Source organism: Acanthochromis polyacanthus, chromosome 5 (assembly GCF_021347895.1).
Source record: "Acanthochromis polyacanthus isolate Apoly-LR-REF ecotype Palm Island chromosome 5, KAUST_Apoly_ChrSc, whole genome shotgun sequence".
NCBI lineage: Eukaryota > Metazoa > Chordata > Actinopteri > Pomacentridae > Acanthochromis > Acanthochromis polyacanthus.
Genome location: NC_067117.1, coordinates 33,535,231 through 33,550,973, shown reverse-complemented (window position 1 = coordinate 33,550,973; position 15,743 = coordinate 33,535,231). Strand labels below are relative to the sequence as shown.

At 36.8% G+C, this 15,743-nt stretch overlaps 1 long non-coding RNA gene across 2 annotated transcripts; it reads left to right on the top strand.

Annotated features, from left to right (window-relative positions):
- Positions 1-9,045: 9,045 nt before the first annotated feature.
- Positions 9,046-12,146, top strand: LOC127534002 (uncharacterized). Of its 2 annotated transcripts, none has more exons than XR_007941909.1 (2): positions 9,046-9,568; positions 11,863-12,146. It is a non-coding gene; the product is annotated as an uncharacterized LOC127534002 (long non-coding RNA). The 2 variants fall into 2 exon arrangements; XR_007941908.1 differs by having other exon boundaries at positions 11,860-12,146.
- The last annotated feature ends 3,597 nt before the right edge of the window (positions 12,147-15,743 follow it).

Here is a 15,743-nt window from a genome sequence, read left to right as displayed (position 1 = left end):
AACGTGAGTTTGTAGTCAGTGAAGTTGGTTAAATTGGTTTTAAGAGAAGCAGAGTACTAGAAGTTGCTGAAAAGACAACAACTAAAAAAAAAAAAATCAAACAAGAGGCCTACTTCAGGGCCTGTAAAGCACCTCAGAGTTTCAGCCACAGTAAAACAGTCCAGTGCCTAATAGTGATCTAAATTATTATGTCCTAAATGAATGCACAGCTTGAATTATGGCTTTGTGGATGTAGGCTGCACCACCAGCCTCCTTTATTCTGGTCTCCTCATTTCAGTTTACGAATGAGCAGCTAGTTCTGTTTAGTTCCAGCAGTCAGCCTGACTGCAGCCTCTCTCAGCAGGAGTCTCCGACAAACAATCAGCATTATGGCAAGAACTACAACTGTTGTTTAAACTATATGTTGATTTCTACATCATCGAAACTTTCCGGATAAAAGACTGTCGGTTCTTATTTTCTGATTGATCTATTTTAAACAGTTAAATTGTTAATGTTTTATTTATCCAAATGATATATTTCAAAAAGTTAAATTTTTAATGTTTTATTTTCTGATCGAGTATTTCAAACAGTTAAATTGCTAAAGTTTTATTTTCTGATTGGTATATTTCAAACAGTTAAATTTTTAATGTTTTATTTTCTGGTTGGTATATTTCAAACAGTTAAATTGCTGAGTTTTTTTTTTGTTAGTTCTTTCTTCGTTAGAGAAAAGCTAATACAGAACATTTGATTTCAATACAGAACAGTGGTTTCTCTGTCAAAAAGAATGCTAAAAACTTTTGTCATAGGGTGGATGGACAAGAATGCTGAAATTTTTGTTTTACAGGGACTCTGGATTCTCCCTGTGGTCCTAAAGTCTGTTTCTATTGTTTTTGTCATTGTATACATTATGGTGGACAGATAAAGCTTTTTGGAATGGTACAAATTCATTTATGTAAAATTTTATTGTGACTCCTCATGATTTTGTAAATAGTTGTGCAAAAACGCCTAAAAAATTCCTGCATTTTAGTGCAAATAGTGGTATATAACTGTGTTAACTGCTAAATTTGTACATTATTTTATGACAAACAATTTATATTTACATTATAAGTTCTGAAAAAGATTCATTACACATGTTTATGGTGTCCACAGCAAAAAAAAAATCAAACTTTTTTCTATTCAGACTTTGTATTTTTTCTGCTATATTTAGGTCAAGTGTGTCCATTCATTATATCAAAATGTATAAATAATTATAGAATCACACAGGTGAGGTTGTGCTGAAAGAAAAGATACCAAGCAAAGCAAGATCAACAGCTTTTAAGGTGAAATATAGAGGTAAAATCTGAATTTGTCAAAAACGGACCTAAACCCCCCCCCAGGGCCCTAAGGGTTAAACAGTCAAATGGTGAATGTTTTTTTATTTATGATATATTCCAAGCAGTTAAATTGTTAATGTTTTATTTATCCAAATGATATATTTCAAACAGTTAAATTTTTAATGTTTTATTTTCTGATCGAGTATTTCAAACAGTTAAATTGCTAAAGTTTTATTTTCTGATTGGTATATTTCAAACAGTTAAATTGCCGAGGTTTTTTTGTTAGTTCTTGTTGAGTGTCTTGTGTTTAAATTACACACGTGGACAAAATTGTTGGTACCCCTCAGTTAAAGAAGGAAAAACCCACAATTCTCACTGAAATCACTTGAAACTCACAAAAGTAGCAATAAATAAAAATTTATTGAAAATTAAATAATCAAAATCAGCCATCACTTTTGAATTGTTTATTAACATAATTATTTAAAAAAACAAACTAATGAAATAGGGCTGGACAAAAATGATGGTACCCATAACTTAATATTTTGTTGCACAACCTTTTGAGGCAATCACTGCAATTAAACGATTTCTGTATTTGTCAATGAGCGTTCTGCAGCTGTCAACAGGTATTTTGGCCCACTCCTCATGAGCAAACAGCTCCAGTTGTCTCAGGTTTGATGGGTGTCTTCTCCAAATGGCATGTTTCAGCTCCTTCCACATATGTTCAATGGGATTCAGATCTGGGCTCATAGAAGGCCACTTTAGAATAGTCCAACGCTTTTCTCTCAGCCATTCTTGGGTGTTTTTGGCTGTGTGTTTTGGATGGTTGTCCTGTTGGAAGACCCATGACCTGCGACTGAGACCAAGCTTTCTGACACTCGGCAGCACATTTCTCTCCAGAATGCCTTGATAGTCTTCAGATTTCATCGTACCTTGCACACTTTCAAGACACCCTGTGCCAGATGCAGCAAAGCAGCCCCAAAACATTACTGAGCCTCCTCCATGTTTCACCGTAGGGACAGTGTTCTTTTCTTCGTATGCTTGGTTTTTGAGTCTATGAACATAGAGTTGATGTGCCTTACCAAAAAGCTCCAGTTTGGTCTCATCTGTCCAAAGGACATTCTCCCAGAAGCTTTGTGGCTTGTCAACATGCATTTTTGCAAATTCCAGTCTGGCTTTTTTATGAGTTTTTTTCAGCAGTGGTGTCCTCCTTGGTCGTCTCCCATGAAGTCCACTTTGGCTCAAACAACGACGAATGGTGCGATCTGACACTGATGTACCTTGGCCTTGGAGTTCACCTTTAATTTCTTTGGAGGTTGCTCTGGGCTCTTTGGATACAATTCCAACGATCCGTCTCTTCAATTTGTCATCAATTTTCCTCTTGCGGCCACGTCCAGGGAGGTTGGCTACTGTCCCGTGGGTCTTGAACTTCTGAATAATATGAGCCACTGTTGTCACAGGAACTTCAAGCTGTTTAGAGATGGTCTTATAGCCTTTACCTTTAAGATGTTTGTCTATAATTTTTTTTCGGATGTCCTGGGACAATTCTCTCCTTCGCTTTCTGTTGTCCATGTTCAGTGTGGTACACACCTTTTCACCAACAGCAGGGTGACTACTTGTCTCCCTTTAAATAGGCAGACTGACTGATTATGAGTTTGGAAACACCTGTGATGTCAATTAAATGACACACCTGAGTTAATCATGTCACTCTGGTCAAATAGTTTTCAATCTTTTATAGAGGTACCATCATTTTTGTCCAGGCCTGTTTCATTAGTTTGTTTTTTTAAATAATTATGTTAATCAACAATTCAAAAGTGATGGCTGTTTTTGATTATTTAATTTTCAATAAATTTTTATTTATTGTTACTTTTGTGAGTTTCAAGTGATTTCAGTGAGAATTGTGGGTTTTTCCTTCTTTAACTGAGGGGTACCAACAATTTTGTCCACGTGTGTAACTAACTTAGAGAGTGTAAAAAGATTCTTGCTTGCTTGTTTAACAAACCCTCTCGATTAAGGAGGGGCTTCCTGTCAGTGTAGCTGGGGGGAGGTATCTAGCGCTCACACGGTCACGACAGCTCTCAGTGACAGGTCGCAGGGGTAGCGCGCAGAAAGGCGAGATAGGAGAAAGCTAATAGAGAACATTTGATTTCATGGGTTTCTCTGTCAAAAAGAATGCTAAAAACTTTTGTCATAGGGTGGATGGACAAGAATGCTGAAATTTTTGTTTTACAGGGACACGTCTGCTCCAGATCAGATAAAATACTTTTTGACAGTTCGGACCCGGGAGGGAGGGGGAGGGAGGGGAGGGGAGGGGAGGGGGCGCATCTGCACCGAATAGATAAGCCGCTGAGGGTTAGGGAGACACTTTAGACCTGACTTTGGCGTCCGAGGGGAAGGGTCTTCCAGGAAAAACACATTCTAAAATAACACGTGGTAAGGGGGGACTTCCGGTTTAAAAGGGGCGGGGCCACCTGTCAAAGTTGTGACGTGGCAGCTTCTGATTGGAAGCTGTCAATTTTGACGAAAGGTGGTTTATATTCCTCTCTAAAGAGGTTAGCTAAGAAGAAGTGGGACACTGAGAGGACTGAAGAGAGTAGACAGGAGTACAGGGAGATGCAGCGTAAGGTGAAAGTAGAGGTGGCAAAGGCCAAACAAGGGGCTTATGATGACCTGTATGCTAGGTTGGACAGTAAGGAGGGAGAGACTGATCTGTACAGGTTGGCAAGGCAGAGAGACAGAAATGGGAAGGACGTGCAGCAGGTTAGAGTGATAAAGGATAAGGATGGAAGTGTGTTGACAGGTGCCAATAGTGTGATAGGAAGATGGAAAGAATACCTTGAAGAGTTGATGAATGAGGAAAATGAGAGAGAACGAAGAGTAGAAGAGGTGACTGTTGTGGACCAGGAAGTAGCAAAGATTAGAAAGGATGAAGTGAGGAGGGCATTGAAGAGGATGAAGAGTGGAAAAGCACTTGGTCCTGATGATATACCTGTGGAGGTATGGAAGTGTCTCGGAGAGGTAGCAGCAGAGTTTCTGACTGGGTTGTTCAACAGGATCTTAGATAGTGAGAAGATGCCCGAGGAATGGAGGAGAAGTGTGCTGGTGCCCATCTCTAAGAACAAGGGAGATGTGCAGAGTTGTGGCAACTACAGAGGAATAAAGCTGATGAGCCACACGATGAAGCTATGGGAAAGAGTAGTTGAAGCTAGACTAAGGGCAGAGGTGAACATCTGTGAGCAGCAGTATGGTTTCATGCCAAGAAAGAGTACAACAGATGCAATATTTGCTTTGAGGATGTTGATAGAGAAGTACAGAGAAGGTCAGAAGGAGCTGCACTGTGTCTTTGTAGATCTGGAGAAAGCTTATGACAGGGTGCCCAGAGAGGAACTGTGGTTTTGTATGAGGAAGTCTGGAGTGGCAGAGAAGTATGTTAGAGTGGTGCAGGACATGTATGAGGACTGTAAGACAGTGGTGAGGTGTGCTGTAGGTGTGACAGGGGAGTTCAAGGTGGAGGTGGGACTACATCAGAGATCAGCTCTGAACCCCTTCTTGTTTGCTATGGTGATGGACAGGATGACAGACGAGGTTAGACAGAAGTCTGTATGGACTATGATGTTTGCAGATGACATTGTAACCTGTAGTGAGAGCAGGGAACAGGTGGAGGAGAAGCTAGAGGCGTGGAGGTTTGCCCTGGAAAGGAGAGGAATGAAGGTTAGCCGCAGCAAGACGGAGTATCTGTGTGTGAATGAGAGGGACCAGTGGAAGAGTGAGGTTACAGGGAGAAGAGATCAAGAAGGTGGAGGATTTTAAGTACTTAGGGTCAACAGTACAGAGGAATGGAGAGTGTGGAAAAGAGGTGAAGAAGCGTGTCCAGAAAGGCTGGAACGGCTGGAGAAAAGTGTCAGGTGTGATGTGTGATAGAAGAGTTTCAGCTAAAATTAAAGGAAAATTTTACAAAACTGTGGTGAGACCAGCCATGTTGTTTGGTTTGGAGACAGTGTCCCTGAGGAAAAGACAGGAGGCAGAGCGGGAAGTAGCAGAACTGAAGATGCTGAGGTTCTCTTTGGGAGTGACCAGGATGGATAGGATCAGGAATGAGTACATCAGAGGGACAGCACATGTTGGAGCCTTTGGAGATAAAGTCAGAGAGGCCAGACTGAGATGGTTCGGACATGTCCAGAGGAGAGAGAGGGAATATATTGGTAGAAGGATGCTGAGTTTCCCACTGCCAGGCAGGAGGCCTAGAGGAAGACCAAAGAGGAGGTTTATGGATGTGGTTAAAGAGGACATGAAGGTAGTTGGTGTGAGAGAAGAGGATGCAGCAGACAGGGTTAGATGGAGGCAATTGATTCGCTGTGGCGACCCCTGAAGGGAAAAGCTGAAAGGAAAAGAAGAAAGTGACAGAAGGAAGACAAAAAAATGACAACGATGTGACAAAGCAACCATGAAAGGACATCAAACATGAAAAACAAGACACAAAATGACACAAAACAACAAAATCCAGACACAAAATTACGCAAAAAAGAAAATCGAGACACAGAATGACACAAAACAACAAAAATAAGACGCAAAAGCAACAAAAATGAGGCACAAAATAACAAAATAGAGACATAAAACTACACAAAACCACAAAATTGAGACACAAACTGACATAAAACAACAAAAATTAGGCACAAACCCACAAAATCAAGGCACAAAATGACACAGAACAATAAAATCAAGATACGAAATTAAAAAATGAGACACAAAACAACAAATTCGAAACACAAAACAACCAAATTGAGACATAAAACTACACTAAGCAACAAACTCAAGACACAAGACAACAATGTTGGAAAATAAACCCTCACATGAGCAATTTAAACAGAATTGTATTTTTCTCGTCCATCGTGTCAGATGTGAGGCTGAGGTATCGATCCTGTTGACTCACATTCACCCAGTCAGCAGGTTTTTGGGTTGCTGTGTTTTTTTTTCAGCTTTCATTCACAGTTTTCGCTGCAGCACCAGAACCGGACAGCTGTGATGTTTTACAGCCTATATCGTATTTTTAAATTCCTTATATTGGTGCGGGTGAAATCAGAAAATAAGACCCAAGTGCAGACCCGGGCAGCAGGCAGGTTGTGGAAAAAGAAATTTAATCAAACAAACGTATTGACAGAAGGTGAGGAGCAAACACGGGGAAAACATCCAGCAGAAATCATCCAGGTGGTGAAAAAAAGTGCTGTAAACAAAACAAACTGGCAAAAGACAAGACAGAGACTAAACTAATGAGGGCGATCAAAAAAGGAGGGAAAACAAACAAAGGGAGGAAGTTAAAAACCCAAGCAGCACACAAGGAGTAGGGATGTCAAAATAAAATAGGAAATAAAAGTAACCAAAGCCACAAACCTGTCCATGTTTGGTCATCAAGCAGGTTCAGAAGTTCTGGTTAACTGGCAAACTCATTCAGCTTAGTGAAGCCACAAAACCTGAATAAGTTCAACTTCCTTCATAGTTCCGACCTGGAGCAAGTGTTAGAGCTTTTTTATGGGATCAGAGAGAGTGAACCAAAACAACAAAAACAAGACACAAAATGACAGGAGTAAGACAAAAAAGAATGACAAAAAAGAGACATAAATACATAAAACTGTTCCAAAGACACTCAAAACAAGAAAAATGTGACCCAGATGTGACAAAGCAAGCACAAACACACACACATCAAAATGTAGACAGAAAATTATACAAAACAAGTGCAGAGAGACACAAAATTACACAAAATAATTAAAAAAAGACACAAAATGACAGACAATGACAACAACGACACACAAAACAATAAAAACAAGACATAAAATGACAAGAGGGAGCCAAAAAGGGACAGAAACAAGAAAAAAAGAAACATAAATACAAGAAAGATGACGCACAAATCGACAAAGGCTGACAAAGAGTGACTGAGATGTGACAAAACAAGCACAAAGACACACGCAGCAACAAAATAAAGCCGGAAAACAATTCAAAACTATAAAAAAGAGACACAAAATGACACAAAACAATAAAGTCAGGATAGAAAATGACAGAAAATAATAAAAGCGAAACACAAAACAACAAAAACAACACAAAATGACACAAAACGTCGAAAAAGAGACACAAAATGACAGAAGTAAGGTAAAAATACCAGTAGTGTCGGTCAGACTGCTAAACAATGACTGGAAACTCAGACTAAAGATCCATAAACCTGAGAGGAGCTGCAGATGGAAGTGATCATTCTCTGCTGTTTTCAGATTTAATGCAGCTTTACTGTAAGCATATTAATTGTAGCTGCTTTAGGAGCATGTCTGTCCTTGATTTCAGATGTTTTGTATCCAGTGGAGACTTCAATTTTGAAATCGATAACTGATCATCTGCAGATATTTACAGTGGAACTGAGGCCAGAGGCTGAACAACACCACTGGTCATGCCGGGCCACATTTTTTGTCTCTTTCCTCACATTTAATTAAATTTTCAGCAGTGATTAAGTCCTGTTGCTGTTTATGTGTTGGGCTGGTTTACGCTGAAGGGGAACATTTAATCTGAGAAGCCTGTTCTAAACACAGAGATTAATCTAATTCTTTGAACAATTTTTGTTGTTTTTTTTCAATACAGATTTCACGTGTTTTGATCAGTTACAATACAATGATAACTCGCAATATCAAGGAAAAAACACATTAATTTACATGTCAACTGTGAAAAATGGTCATTTTTGCATCAAAATTTCCATCATAACACGCACCAGCTACTGTTTGTTCTGGTTGACAATAAAGTAAATATCTATTCTATTCTATTCTATTCTATTCTATTCTATTCTATTCTATTCTATTCTATTCTATTCTTCTAAAAGTTTCAATAGCGTTCACATCAAGAATCTCATTTTTATATATTTAGTGATTTCTTGTATTTCAAAGTTTTTTAATGCCACTGTTTTACTGTATTCAAATCAGCTGAAAAGAATTATTTTACATTAATATTTGCCATCATTTTTAGTGTTTTTCCTGTTTTTCAGCACTACAGCATTCTCCACTGTACCTTAATGTGTTTTTCTGGCACCGCTGTTTTCAGACTGTCACTGTTACTTAGTCAGACTTTTTTTTTAACAGTGCAATGAGTTCAAGAGAGCCGCCTTCCTGATATTAAAACTCTACGTTAGCTGCTACCACACGCATATTTCTTCCTGATTCCCCCTCTGCAGCACTGAAACATGCGTCTTTGGTGGACTGATGTGTTTCCACCTCGACATCTGGTTAAAACGTCTCTCAGACACTCGTTCTGTCTCATCCATGCGTCACTTTTCTGAACTTGTGAATGAAGCAGCTGAACTGAGACCAGTTCTTGGTTCAGCGGCTCCTCAGGTGGGTCTTGGTCTGGTTCTGATCGGTTTGTGTCTTCACTCTGAATCCCTCATCGTCTTTATGTAACCACACAGCTTCGTGTTGTTGCCATGGTGTCGATTTCTAACACCGTGCTGCAGCGCCTACATGGTTTAGGTGACACAGTCACATCTGAATCAAACAGTTTACAAGTGAAGTGTGCTACAGAGAGGGAGGACAGAGAGAACCCTCTGTTTAGTATCTGCTGCTGCAACTTGTTCAGGCAAAATACACAAATATGTGCACAACATTTTGACTTTAGTATATCTGTCTTTATATTAAACTGTGTGTATGTTTGTTTCACTCACAACTTGAAATTATAGGTTTAGTTTTCAGATAAATATCTGTGCTGAGATCTGCAGCCTGTTGTATGTGTTCAGTGCATCTGTAGGAACTGATGCTGCAGCTTGTTGTTGCTGTCAGGTCAGTATTTAAGGTGCACGCGCAGCTTTAGCTTCATACTAACAACTCTGCTGCAGTGAGATAAGTGTGATAAATGTCCAACAAACTGCCCAAAAAACATCAGAACAACCCTCAAATGTTCACTGACAGCCACACATCAGATCAGAAACAGACCCGACAAAGTGCTGCTGGTGACAGTGTTATTGGACTGCGTTGCCATGGAAACAGCTTGGGTCCAAGTTCACTCGCTGCTGACAGCAAACATCCATAAACAACGTTTAGAGCGTTCATGAGACCAGCGTTTCCGTTGGAGACGGACCAGAGAGGACGACGAGAAGAACTCTGCAACAAACACCGAATCAGATGAGAAAGTTAATATCAAAGCTGGTGTTTGTTTCTGATCCTCTTTGTGATGTTCAGTGCAGCTACAGCCAGCTGAGGAGGACGTCCGACTTTTGCAGATGATGTTGTTCTGTTAGCTTCAGATCTTTGTTGGAGGTGAGTCGCTGCCTCAGATAAAGGAGTTTCAATGTCTCAGATTGTTATTCATGCCTGCTGAAATTTTATTTCTGGAGATACTGAACCCTGAAAATGGCTTCACAGAGAAGATGTTTCCTTCAGAGTGAAATGAAACAGAAAATATTTTACAGAGTTTTATTTAGTTTTGGGCCCAAAAATCAAAGAATTTAACGAAATATAAGACTGTGGGGCGACAGCGCTGCTTGAAATGACACCGTGTGAGTCTTTGATAGAACTTTGTCTGCCAGAAACTCAGTAAAACACAATAAAACACACATAGAGTCGTACAGGATGAAACTTTAGCAGTGTTTTAAATAAAAAGGTGAAGATGCATGCATGATTCCTGGATACCAACAGAGCAACAGCGAGCCGTCTGCGGTTTGCCGATCATGGTGTGAAATGTATGGATTTGTGTGTGGCTGACCTCAGGACTGATCTCTGCCTCGACACAGATGGTAGCTTCTAATTACACATCGCCTACATTCACGGGGAACCAGAGCAGAGTGCATTAATTAGCAGACGTCCTCAGACGGGAGCTGTTCTGCAGTCACAGCGGTCCACATGCGACGAGTTCACTGAACGCAGTCTTTCTGCTGCCTGGACGTTCAGATATTTGCTGCTTAGTGACCACAGCGCTGCAATAATGACGGATGACTTCACTCTCTGACGTCAGACCAGCAGAGGTTTGAGTCGGGTCCTGAAGCAGCAGCTGATCCAGCCAACCTAATATTTAATTAATGCACGGTCTATTTTACTGATCAGCACACTGAACGAAATAGTTTTCATCCAAAATAGCAAAATGATCATTTTATTAAAATTCATTTTACTATTGAACATTTTTTGGACATGTTATTACCATGTTTCAACATTTTATTAATATTTTCTGTCATTTTATTAATATTGTTTATTTAATATTTATTAATGTTTCCTAAAATAAAAATATTTTTTAGTTTTTTTTACTACTTTATTAACATCTTCCTACATTTTATTTTAAAAAAATGTATACATTTCTTCGGAGTTCTTATAACATTTCTTTAAATTTTCAGACATTTTCTTAATATTTTCTAAAGTAGACATTTTTCTGCAGGGATTTGGTAAATTTTAATGAATATTTAATTTCAAGCTTTACACCTATGCACATTTTCAGACATTTTATTAACATTTTACAATATCTTATTACATTTTAAAATCATTTTTCGGACTCCTTATCACCAGTTTACAATGCTCCATTAACATTTTCAAACATTTTATTAATATTTTCTAACATAAGAAAATTTGCTCATGATTTTATTCATATTTTTCAATATTTTTTGCATTAAAAATTCTAACATCTCTTATTCCTATTTTACAACATTTTATTAATATTTGCTTTTTGATGATATATTAATATTTTGTCATGTCAAATTATTTTAAGGGGTTTTCATTAATATTTTCCTACATTTAATTTTTGATAAACAAATTTTTAGGCAGATATCTTTTTTTTTTACCATTTTACAGCATTTTTAAAAATATTTTCTGACATTTTATTGATATTTTCTCACTTAAGAAAATTTGTTAATAATTTTGTTCAGATTTTCAAATATTTTATTATATTTTTATTTACTTTTTCCGACATCACGTTGCCATTTTATATGATGTTATATCTTCAGATTTTAGTAATTTTTTTTTTGGTGTTTTATTATTATTTCCAAACATAAAATATTTTGAGGGGATTTTATTAATATTATCCCACATTTGTGTATTTATTAATTCATTTTTGCAAATTCTTGGATTTCATCTTACAATTTTACGACAATGTTTTCCAACATTTTGTTAATATTTTCTAAAATATAAATATTTATTGATGATTTCATTAATTATTGAAAAATATTATAAATTGTTAATTATTTTATTTTAGAATGTTTTATTTAAATAAATTTAGGCTTTTTTAAAAAAATAAATGGGACATTTTTCTTACAATATTCTCCTAATATTTTCACACATTGTATTAATATTTTCCAACAAAAAGATATTTTAGGGGAGGATTTATTAATATTTAATGAATACTATCATTAAGAATTTCAAGCTTTTACTGACATTAGCTTTATTTTCAGCCTTTTCATGTGTAAGTCTTAACCACAACCAGCATCTCTACAAGTGACTAAAACAGTGTGATATTCTTTATATTTGGTTCTGATCAGTATTTATTTGTTTGTTTTGGGGAGTTAAGTTCTTTTTTTTCTCACTGAGCAGCATTTTCAGTAAACTGTTGTGTTAATTCTGTTTTCCAGTAGATTCTTCTCCTGAATGTTCTGGTTCTGGTTCTGTCTCCAACCCGTCAACCTCGTTTCTAACAACATAACGATGCTGACATTTAAACGTCTTAAGCATTTATCCTGTGATCAATTCAGACGACGAGACTCAACATGAAGCTCGGACCCCCAGAGGAAGAAACCCTGCAGAAGATTATTCACTTTTCCACTACAAACTGAGAGATTCCAAAGGTTTCCAGGAGAATAATTTGCACATTTCGGTACAATTTGTGCAGCTGTCATGATAATAAATGTTGTTAAGTTCATCTCTGAGGGTTCACAGTGTTCTGATTCTGATTCTTGTTTTGTTGTAGTTTCAGAAAACAGACACGATGGAAACTTACTGGGTGTTAAATTAAGTTCTGGTTGCTTTCTGTATTAATCAAAAATATTTTTCCTTAATATTTTTAATATTATCACTTTTTTTTAGCATTTTACTACATTTTATTAACATTTCCGTACTCATTTTATCAATATTTTCAGACATAAGCATTTTTTGTCATTTATTTAATATTTTCTTATATTTTTATTGTTATTTTAGTTATTTTATTAATATTTTTCATGGTTTTTATTATATTTTCTTATTATTTTCACACATTATTAATTCTTATTTATTTATATTTTATAATAATTTACTAATATTTTGGGATCTTTTATCAATTGTTTACATACTTTATGATATGTTGTTGATTGAATTTTATGAATATTTCCCATATTTAATTTTTAAAAACTGAATGTATGCATATTTTTCAGCATTTCATGAGCATTTTACTTGTCTTTATTTTTTTATTTTATTTTATGATATTCAACTTTTATTGATATTGTCCCACATTTATAATTATTTTCAGACAGAATCTTTCAGTCATTTCACTATATTCAGTCAAGAAATATTTGATAAAAATGTTTTTCATGAATTTAATTTTTATCAATAAATCTGAGCATATTATGATTTTTTTTTTCCAAATTGTATCAATAATGTCTTTGTCAATAATGTCATTCATTTCTTTATGATGTTTTATTAATTTTGACCAAATATTCTCACATTTTATGAATGTTTTGAATATTTTATTAATATTTTCAGACAAATCAATAATTTTTCTGGTATATTAGTATAATTTGTAGATAATTTTATGGAAATTCTAAACTTTTTATGAATAGTTTTGGACATTTTGTGATTAATATATTCCAAATAGTATTTGTAATTTCCAAATTTTTAAAAGTATTTGACTACTTTTTAGAATTCAGAAAATGTTTTTAATATCTTCAAATATTTCAATTAATTTATATTTTCTGTCATTTTACTGATTAATTAAATATATTACGTCCATATTATGAATATGTTTTGAGATATTATAATTTATTTTATTACAAAATAATAATAATAATTATTATTATACCGAAACAATCATAATGATAATCATAATCATAATAATTTCCTACATTTTCCTAATATGATTTTAAATCACTCACATGTGTCTATCAGAACATATTAATTTGTATGTTGCTGTGACACATCTGAGACTATGAAGTTGTTCAAACATCCGCTGATGTTCCGTTTGCTGCTGAGTCACATCCTGACGTCAACAAAAAGCTCCTTTAAATTCAGCTGGATGTGTTTTTACTGAAGCTGCTGTAACTTCATGGACCTGATGGTACATAATATTCTGTTTTCTTTTCTCTCCAACAGGTTGATTTACTGGGATTATCTGTTAAATCTCCTCTGAGCTCCGTCACAGCTGAACATCTCCCTTTATTCTCCATAACTCTCAGACTTCCTCAGGCCTTTGTGTGACTTTTACCTGCAGCTGCTCTTATTAGATCAGCAGCCGTCTGTCGGCGGGTTGGGTCCGGATCCGGCTCAGACATAATTACACCTCTGAGAGTGTTGGTTTGCAATCTGGACCCTCTCACAGACACAAAAGTGCCACGTAAAGGGCTTTACTTTGGAGACAAACCGTTGTTTTCTTTACAAAGTCCACAGAACAGAACTTCAGCAGTGATCGTTTAGTCTGATCATAGTGGTTGAATAATTACAGCATCTTCTAAAAGCCGTAAAAACAACCCAGCATACGATAAATGATGTGCAGCGTTGCAGCAACACCTCAGATTATTCGTATTTGTTTTTTATTTGTTATTTAGCTAAGTGCAGTGAAATATTTTGGCTGCACTTTGAGAATTCCGTTTGTTTTCAGACCAAACAATCTTTGTTTATTTTTACCAGCAGGAAAATATCTTCTTTAACGCCACCTAATTTTGGACACAATTTAGACAAATTTTAGAAAACTTCTGATCATTTTGGATTATTTTTTGGGTAATTGTTGACAGTATTTATGCTATTGTGGACACAGTGTGAATCTAGTTTTGTGTATTTGCAGTGATGTGTGCAGCTAAAAGCAGAACAGTGCACACAAGAACATGTACCTTCTTTCTTTTATTTACACTATTTAGGCTGATTTTGGTTCATTCTGGACAATTTTTTAATGCATTTTGAACAGGTTTTAGTCATTTGGGACCGATTTTACCTCATTTTGGACACATTTTGGACAAATTTTAGGAGTTTAGATAAGTTAAATCATTTTTGGACAAGTATTGATTATTCTTTTGAACCAGATTTGGATCATTTTGAGCATTTAAAAAAAAAAGTTTTATTTACTTGCAACAATGTGCACAGCTGGGAGAAGAACAGCGTAAACAAGGAGGAATACCAGCAAGATTTGCACGTTCTTTCATGTAAAACAAAATGTGATTCATCAGACCAGACCACCTTCTTCCATTGCTCCATGATCCAGTTTGGATGTCCATTGTTGGTCTTTTGGCGGTGCACAGGGGTCAGCATGAGTACCCTGACTGGTCTGCAGCTATGCAGCTTCATATACAACAAACTGATGTATTCTGACACCTTTCTATCAGAACCAGCATCAGCTTCTTCAGCAACAGTAGCTCATCTGTTGGATCAAACCACTTCCTCCCCATGTGCATCAGTGAGTCTTAGTCGCTCATAACCCTGTGGCCGGTTCACCACTGTTCCTTTCTTGGATCAGTTTTAATAGATCCTGACCACTGCAGACCAGGAACACTCCACAAGAACTGTAGTTCTGGAGATCTTCTGACCCAGTAGTCTTGCCAAACTCGATCAAATCCTTACACTTGCCCATTTTCCTGCATATAACATCAACTTTGGGGACAAAATGTTGACTTCCTCTCTAATATATCCAACCCACTAACAGGAGCCATGATGAGGAAAAAAATCAGTGTTTTTCACTTCACCTGTCAGTGGTCACAATGTTTTGCCTGATCGGTGTACATAGAAAATCTAGATTTACCGCACAGATTCCTCTGATTGTAGAAAACACTCATGTTGCACTGATTCAACAGAGTGAAATAAGACTTTACAGGTTTACAGGGACGCTGACTAATAGCTGAGATCTGTTTTCTTGCAGTTCAGTCTTTATTAGCAGTAACAGGTTTCTTGAGCGACTCTTTGTGGTGGTTTGTTCGTCCTCGCGGTGTCTCCATGGCTCCACTGTGCAGTCAGATTGTTGAGGAGGCTGAAGACCTGCAAAGGCTCCTGGGAAACTTTACCAGCTTAAAGCCGAGCGAATGTGCACTTTGGGAAGAAAGTAAAGAAGCAAGAAAAACATCCTCAATAGCTGAACTGTGTGTGTGTGTGTGTGTGTGTGTGTGTGTGTGTGTGTGTGTGTGTGTGTGTGTGTGTGTGTGTGTGTGTGTGTGTGTGTGTGTGTGTGTGTGTGTGTGTGTGTTGCACTGTGTGGGTTGTTAACTGTGTGTGTGTGTCACTGACTGCGTGGGCTGAATGTCAAATGAATACATCTCATTGACATATACAAAGTGCTGTTTCTTCT